Source organism: Chamaea fasciata, unplaced genomic scaffold, assembly GCF_029207755.1.
Source record: "Chamaea fasciata isolate MVZ Bird 193981 ecotype frontalis unplaced genomic scaffold, bChaFas1.0.hap1 SCAF_5, whole genome shotgun sequence".
NCBI lineage: Eukaryota > Metazoa > Chordata > Aves > Passeriformes > Sylviidae > Chamaea > Chamaea fasciata.
The window spans coordinates 13672642-13682076 of NW_027094090.1; positions in this window are offsets into that span (position 1 = coordinate 13672642).

Consider the following 9435-nt stretch of genomic DNA (forward strand, 5'->3'; position numbering starts at 1 on the left):
TGTGTTTTAGAATAAATTTCCACGTGACAAGACATGGAGCAGAAATTTGAGAGTTGGCATATGAGATAATTCTTCCTTCAGGAGAACTCCTTGTAAAAGCTTCAGAGAAAATTGGATAAAATGTAACTTGTGGGATTCTCTTTAAAAAAACCCAAAACCACTTGGTTTTGCATAAGGGGGTTCAGCTTTTATCATTTTTTTTCCCATGCTTTGAAGGCTCTGCCCAGTGCTCATTGCAGACAGATCACTGAAGAGACACGTGGGAGCACAACAATGGGCTCCACAACCTGCAGCTGTCATAATGGTTCTCTCCTGATTTCTGTCCACAGGAAAACATGATGGTTCTGTTCAGTTTCTGCTCCCGTGGCTTCCCAAGTCAGTGGATCACTTTGAGGGAATTGCTGATGCAGATCTCCTGAATGGGAGCATATGCTCTGAACTTAATGTTTCATGAGAAAGTCCTGGGTATGGGTACAAGGTGCATTACTGCCACATAAACAGTGTGACTTGGAAGTGTGTCAGCTGCTTCTGGGTTACAGTTTATGCCTATAGTCAGTAGTAAAACCAGTAAATTTTGAGAGCTCTCAGGCTCGGTGTCCTTGGGAATGTGAAGCATTAATGTATTATGGAAGTCAGAACTTGTCCTGTCAGGTGAAAAACAGAAACTGAAATTCATTCCTGACCTCTTCTGAGCTATTTTACTGGGTGTATGTGGAAAATAGCCTTTATTTCACATTGTTTCCCTGTCTGTCATCTCACTGATGCTTACAGTGTGTTATCAGCACATCTGCTGTGAGAGGACACAAAGCTGCTTTTGCAGCAACCAGAGTAAAACAACCTGAGTTTGGTGACCAAGGGCCTTCATTCTACATCTGGATTTAAGAGAGGTAAAAAAAGTGAGCAAATACCAGTTGGTATCTGTTCTGCAGAGCAGAATGTTTCAGCAACATCTGGTCTGAGACTGATGGCTAGGGGGTATCCCTACAGTCACTGCAGACCAACTGATGTATTTTGAATCTCCATAATCTGTTAGAAAGAAATCCCAGTTGAGGACAATAAAAACGTAACATGATTAAGTAAAAGTGGATACACATATTTAACAGCACTATTTAAAAAAAACAACAACTCTCTTTTTGCCTTCTGCTCTTTTCCATCCTCTCTCCATCCTCTTCCCAAAAATCTGCTAAAACATTTCCAGTTTTTCATGAGAAATGTTTCCACCAGGAAACTGAATACTGGCTATCAGAGTTTATGTGTTACAAGCTCATCTCCATCAGTTGGTTTAACCAGCATGAGAAATATGCCCTGTTCATATGGCGAAGAGAAAGTTGTAGGGAAGTTTGCCCCACATAAAGTTTCCCCAAACCTACTGTAAAATTAATTTGAAAGGGATGTGTGCATTGCATTCTGAGGAGGATTTGACCAGCGTAAAACACAGGAGTAGCCATAACTGATCGAGATGAATCTCAGAAATGGTTTTTCAAACAACACACTGTGATCAGATCAAGTCATGCAAATGGAAGCAGAATCTTGGGGACTACAGGAGAGTTTTAAGCATGGGGTTTACAAATATTTCCTAGTATTTCTTCCATAGTTAGAAAGATGGAAAAACACAGTCATAAAGGACAACAGAAAGCCACACTTTCTTCTGGGATTTTGTTTTGCTTTTATTTTTAGAAATCTGACTGACCTCAAATGTTTTAAGCAAAATGTTTACATGAATATTTTAGGAGCACTGCCTTTTGCTACTGTCAAATCCAGTTGTGCTTCAGGAACTGCAGAGTCATAGGCAGCTCTTGCTCTAAAGGAGTAGAGCAGGATTTCAGTCCTAGTCTCAGGAACTGAGCAAACAGGCTGGATAACTTATTCTAACAGCAGTAGGGTAAACAACCTAGGTGATACATAAAGATTACCACATGCAGGAATGGCACATGGTAAGGCTCTACTGGAGTGTTTGCTGGATTTCAGTGTTTCCAAGTATGTTTTATTTACATATGGATTGTACATTTTTGTATCCGTGCAATGTATTCACATGTACACACTTGTATATAGAGACACACACACAGCTGCCTGCTGTGTTTCTCCTATGTAATAAGGATGTTTCCTTTATTTGTCTCTGTACTCCTGGGAGAAGCAACCCATCTGAGAGAAGCTGGCATTGTTACAGGTTGAATATACACATCTTTTGTTGATGTCAAGGCAGTAGGGAACTTTTTCCAAATTGCCTTTCCTCTGCTGACCTGTCAGCTGGATACCTTCCTTGAAAGCTGTGCTGCAGCAATTTTACCATCCAGTTATTTACACACAATTGCTGGTATTGAACTGATGAGCTTTAAAGGACTATCAAGATATCCGTAAAAGTACATGCACTGAAATTCAGTTGATTTTGTAAGCTCTCTTGGGAAATCTTTTATGATTAGGGCAAACCCAGCTCACTTCTGATAAAGCCTTTCCATCCTTTCAGTTCTAAGGAGATCACCCAGAGCTTTAATGCTGCAGAAAGGGTACAGTCAATGCTACTTGTAGTTTGAGCTGCTGGATGCAGATGTTTGAGCCTACAAATTCCAATTATGAGACCAGGAGAGTGGGGTGGCAATTACAGCATGAGGGCTGCATGGCAGTCTGGGTTGACCATTGGATGCTGTAGCTGTACAAAATATAGTTTTGCACAGTTTTCAACAGCAAACCCATTTGGAAAATGCTTCATTTCCAACTGGTGTTGCTTTGAAGATGGTTACGAACACACTTTTCAATCCCTGCCACTGTCCCAGGTGAAATCTGCCCCCCAGCATGAACAGTGCTTTTACCTACAGCAGTAGCAAAAATTGTATGGAAGTGTGTAGATGCAGAAGCAGTTCAAGATCTAATTTCCTTGAGGGCTCAAGGGCTCACTTGCATTAAGCCAGTTTTGGAACAAAGGCCCTGCAAAACTCCCATGAAGGCTACAAACACAGAATTGTTTTACTTCATACACCTAAATAGCCTCTTAAAGCCCTTAAGACTTAAGATCACCATATACACACATGATCTGGTAGCCTAGGACCGTACAGGGGTTGGTAACTTGATTATGTATTCATACTTGATACAAACATTCAGGAAATCAGACACCTTCTGATCAAGGTCACTTTTCCTGGACTAGAAGTGTGTCATACAATCTCTTCCCTGACCTTACAAAGCTCAGTATAGCTCAGTAGCAAAGGAGTCTGGTTTCTGACCCTGGTCTTGAGGACTTCTTGAGGCAGATCTTGAATGTGGTCCCTGATTTCTAATTCTCAGAAGGAAAGTGTTTCAAAATACTTTTAAATCAAATTTTGTATTTTTCTGTTCATGCACACTGAAAAGGCTGAGTCCAAAGCCATATACTACAGGCATGCAAATATCCCTCATTATATTTTCAAATAAATGTCATTCAAAACTATGCATATGGAAAAACTGGAGAATAATGCATAAGTAATAATCATTACATAATGATTTAATCCAGTGATACATCATCAATTGTAGCACATATAGCAAAGTGCTTGGTTTTTCAATTAATATAACTGAGATAAAATATCTAAGAGCACTTCTCTTGACATTTGATCAGTGCCATGTTTTGAGTTTCTGGAGAAGCTTTAAAGGTTAGTGCTATATTTCATCCTTCCAAGCTCTGCATTCGAAAGCTCAGTCCCATGAAACATCACCTGGTGCCAAGGAAAGGCAGTCATTTTTTAAATCACATTCTGATATAAGCTATGCAGAAGTCTCAGTCAGGATCTTCTTTGCAGATAAAATCGTTGTCTCCAAGAATGGCTTAAATCAGATGAAGTATTTTCAAAGACAGGTGCAAGATGAGGAGAGGGAACCAATAAGCCCTGGATTGCAACCTGGCCACCAAAAAAGCAAATGGAAAGAAATCCAACTTGGCAGGGCAGAAGGGGAGATAAAAGATCATTTTCCACCCACAATAACATAGTCTGAGAAGTAGACAAACAAGGAAAAAATGGGACATTTAGCATCCTCTGCAGCAATCTCGTGGACAGAGTCAAAATATCTGAAGGAGACCCTCCTCTGGACGTTGTGTGCACTGTCAGACCAGCATCAACCTGGCTGCAGAGGGAAGGATGATGGGATAGCTGTAAGGGATGTGCTCCTTCTCCACAGCCTGAACTGGTTTGGGAAGAGAGCCTAGAGAACAGCACCAAAGTGCAAATAAGCAAACCTGGTCTGCATCCTGGGCAGTGCTAAAAGAGGGGCTTGTGGTGAACACCTGCTCAGCTGTAGGGTGACTCCTGCCCCCAGCTGGAAGAAGTATAGGGGAAGCAGAATATCACAGAAACATCACTTTGGTGATACCTTTAACAGGAAGGCAGAGTCCCTGGCACTAGAACTGAAGAGAGTCTTATGAAATGACAGTGGGAGGATGTGTGTGTAAGCATCATTTCTGGTGAAATACTGGAGCAAAGGGCTCACTAAGAACTGAGATCTGAGCTGCTGAGAACTGATAGCAAGCCATGTGCTGGCTGGAAACAACAAACTGTCCTACAGGCAACTATTGTGACTCATTAGATGACATAGTCCTTGTCCCAAAATGCTGTCCTTCATGAATTAGAGAGAAAAATACATATGTAGAAATACTAAAAATACCTCTGCCTCCCTCATGCTTGCCTGACAAAAGGACATCTCCAGCAGGTGCACCTACGCAGCAGGCACAGGTCTTGCAGAGAAGACTCTGTGCTTGCAGTGTTCATCCTCACACAGCAAGAGACAGATAAAAATAGCTTGTACTACACAAACCTCTTAAAACAAGTCAAGGAGGACTTACAAAACCATCTCAGGTGCCTTTTTAAAAACATGCAGCTGTGTAAGCCTTGTTTTTCTGTCTTTAAACAAGTCAAGAAGTGATTGGAGAACATAATTTGTAGTGTGGCTATAAGATGCAGAACAAAGCATCAGATGGCCCCCAAACCCACAATTTTTAACTCTGCTTCTAAAGTGGGATCTGACGAAAGAGTAAAGATTTTTTTATTTTGTCAGGTAAAACTTTATCAATTTTATTGCCATCATGTAGTCAATAAATCAAGACAGGGTTCTAAGGCAGTTCACATGTATTAGATTTTGGGATTTTTTCAAACACAGTATAAAAGCCTTTGAAGAATAACTCTTGAATTTCCTACAGTTACATTGCAGAAGTAACTATTGCACCCTGCTAAAGAAATCCAGAACAAAGAATGTGATGAACATATATATTTACAAAGATTAAATAGTCTGAGCTGGGAAAAGAAATACTGCTGTATTTGAACATAGAGCCCTAATGAAAGAATAAAGAAGCAAGAAGCCTGTAGAAGCAGCTAGCATTTCTCACTGAACCAGACTCTTAATGTCTGTGCCCTTTGAAAGAAGAGTTTCAAGCAATACTGATGACATCTGGTTTTTTCTCATTCCTGAATCTTCTTGCCTGTAACAGCACAGAAGAATCAGAAATTCCTTGTGCTCTTGGCTGCTTGCTTTTAAATTAGCATTCCAAGTCAAAATAGAGTTAAACACAGTCACACAGACTGGCAGATTTTTAGTTTTTTGCTCTTCAGTCTAAAATTCTTCAAAGCCTTAGTCTTCTCAAAGGAATAATTGAAAGAAAAAGTGGGCTTGAAGTACTAGCAGAGATAGTCCTTGCAGAGGAGAAAGGTCCTATGTCTGGACTGCTTGTGCAAATCTAGTCCCAAGGTTAGTCCCAGGAAACCTTGGGATCTCATCACACCAGAAATGGGTCCATCCAGGCTAAGCTGCTGTGCACAGAAAGGACAGGATCAAGCAGCTCAGAGGATTGCTGACAGCTTTGAACTGGGCACACTGAGAAGTGCTCATGCCTGAGATATCAGCTGGGTGCCCTTTAGCAGCTCTGCATTCACATCAGCCTGAAGGTGAAAAGTGACGGGCATGTGTGCAGTGGCTGTACCCTCATAGACTCTCTCCTCATACTCACACATACATATATATGTGTATGCATATGCATGTTTGTATAAATACACTGTATTTCTTCATGATTACATTATTTACATGTAATATATACCATATGCAGTCTGCAGTATATATGCCTTTTATCTACAGCTTTCTCTACAAACAAGAGTGTCTGTACACACACACACACACACACAATCACAGCATTATTTCAAATTTCAGACATATTGGAGTTTCCATGGTCTCATGAGAAGCACGCAGTAATGCACCCAGATCCTGTGTGTGCTGTTCAGAACTGCACAGTCTTCTCAAGAAATGCTTGTTTACAGTCTGCCAGGTAAATTGTTATGTACAAAGCTGCAAGTACTAACAGACACTGATTTGGCAACCCAAGGCTGAAGGAGGTGATAAGGACACAGCTTTGTCTTAAAGCAACCCCTGACACATGAGAAGTTTCGAAGATTAGAGCATCACATTGTTTATAACGAAATGAGATGGGAGAATGATGCAACTCACACTGACAAGGGATGAAGCAAAAGAGTGGGTGTTCCCTGTCTACTGGCAGTGGGGACTGCACTGGTGGCTGGTGCCATGTGCTGAATGGAGCAGGAGCTCCTCAGACACTTCCAGTTTTGCCAGCCAGCCCTGGGTGCTGTCACTGACTGCTGGATCTGGTCTCTGGTGAGTTTTCCATCAAGAAATCGCAGCTGGCAGAGTTCCTCCAAGTGAGTGGAGATGACCTTCATGCCAGTTTATTGCCCTCAGCAGTGAGGCTGTAGGCAACCCTTCAACCCAGCTCCACAACACAGGTGACTTCCTGCAAATCTACCAGTCACGATTCCCTCTACACAGGAACATTCCACTACACAGGCCTGGAGGTTACACTAATGTTCACAAAGACAAATAAGGAATAGGATTCCATAGTTTATATCTGATATATTTTAAATACACTGTAAAATCTGTTCTGTTGCTCAAGTACACACTGAGAGCGACAGAGCCAGCAGCGGTGACGCAGCAGGTACCACAGCAGGATCTCCCCAGTGGGGAGGGGTCCATTGGCTGCCCTGCAGTCACTAGCACAAACTGTGCTCCTGCATAACCTTCACCAACATGTTGAACACTGCATAGTATGAAAACATACAGAATTCAAACTTTGAATTTCAGATTTGCCTAAGACTGAGCTGTGTGATTACCTCTAACCATCAGGCCAGGAAGAACCATGAAGGTAATTTGCTTGAGTTTTTACCTAATTCCCTCAAATTATTCCTTGACTCAGTTCCAGTATCTACAGTTGAATTTGAGGATATCCTTTCGAGAAACATTGACTGGAAACTTCTCCAGTGATGGCAAATGTATGACAAACATCAGCCTCATTGGTGAAAATATTACTTCTTACTTAAACCTGTCTATCAACTCTAAATGCAGAAAGTTATTGTATCTTCACCTGTAACATCAAAACCCTTCTACAGGGTCTCGTAGACCATTTAGAGAAGAAGACAGGTAGACTTTGGATCTCCTGTAAGAGGTTTTTCAGGCCTTCAGACAGTATTGGTCTATGCACAAATTTCTCTCTCTCTCCTTTTTTTTTTTTTATATCTCTCTTGGAATGTGAAGTCTAGTACTGGACAGCACATTCCAGCTAACCCATGTCAAATGCAGAGGCAACAAAGCTTACAGAGGTCCTGCTCAGTGACAAGCGGGGGGCTGCATTCAAGAACAGCATTGACATCAACATCATATTACAATTTCATTACAACTGATTATCTATCTTTAAGTCCTAATCTCTTCCAGAATTACTGCTCTGCCAAACAGAGCACCTTATTAGGCAAACATGACTTGTGATTTTTTGTTACTAAATACATTGAATTGTATTTTACCAAACTGGAATACCTATTATTTGTTTGTGCCAGTATTTTTAACCAATTCCCCCAACATTGTCAAGAACAACAGTTTTCTTCTAGATCTCTCCTGAAAAGACAAAGATCAAGAGTCAATTTTGTCTTATCTTTTATCTCAGTCAGAATACAAGTTAAGAGTAAGCAAACTTCCTTACACAAATCTATTTCTCTAACACGTTTATTTGTTTTTCCAAACTTCTCAAACTAATCTAAAATTACTTGTAAATGCAATATATTTCATAAACCCAGGTTGCACAACACTAATCCTATTACCTTCTTGTAATTATTTATTAGTGGATCACTCCCCCAGTTCTTCCAACATTGTTGGAGGATGGCTGGTTGGTAATTAGGGGACCTGATGCACCAAGCATCCAATGAACTGAGCTCTCATCCAAAGCTCAGACAAGGCATTGCTGACATTTGAGAAGTGGCACAACTCACACCACATGTGACAATATTCCGATCAAGAAAAAGAAAGTATGAATTTTTTAAGGTCTGGCAGAGCTTGTCTGATGCAGCAGGGCAGAACCACGAATTCCCTCTGCAGTGAACAGCAGGAAGGCACCATGGGCTCATTCTTTCCAACCCACACTGCCCACGACCCTGAATTCCAGCCCTCATCACTATGAAATGCAGCTTTATCCTCCCTGCCTTGCAGATCCCCAAACCAAGGATCCCATGGCCTGGGGTTTCCAAAATCCCTGGTTACATCCAGTGATCCTAGAGTTTTCTCACTGCCAGCCAGTCTGGCTGGACTACTGGTCAGCCTGGTGGTGTTGCCAGCCATTCCTTGTTTTCTCCTACATCCCATAGCACAGCAGTCTCCACTAAAGCTGTAGGCACAAAACAGGCTCCACATGGCGCGACAAAGAGGCCCCCATGTTCCAGCCACATTCTGGTGGCCTCCCCAGCTTGTGAGACCAGACCCCTGACACTGGTCTTGCCTGTTCAAAGCTCTTACTGACCAGACTGGGCTGCAGGGGGAGGTCATGGTGCTGTCCTCACTGTGCTTTGCACACTGCTTTGCACATGTTGATGACTGCAGTCAAATGTCGAGAAACCCAGAACAACTGAGATGGTAATTTTATCTGGCATTGCTTGTTCATACCCAGAATGGGTGTGGAAGTAAAGCAGCAATGGTTGGACAATGTTGATGTCTCCATTGTGTGTGAGAGGAGTGGTTCCATGGTGATGAGAGGCACAGCCTGTGGGCTAATGCTCCTTCCTGCTCCCAGGGCAGAGAGCGCAGGGCTGAGGAAAGCCCCATGTCTACCCCATGTATGCCCACTCTGGGTGTCCCTGGAAGGGGAGATCTACGGGCAGGCTTCATCTGCCACCCAGGCTGCTCTGGGCTGCCCAACATATCTGAGAGTGCATGGAGGAGTGGTACAATGAGCTGAGGCTGCTACAACTTCTGCATCCCATGATCAAGCAGGAGCAGCCTGTGGTGGCACTGTACATGGGCGTGGAGACAGCAGGAGAGAGACAAGGACATGGCTCACTGCAGGACCATGCTGATGAAAGGCAATCCCCACCCATTTTGCTATCTCTCTCTGAACAGACACACATACCTAAAAGACAATAAGCAAAACATATCTATATA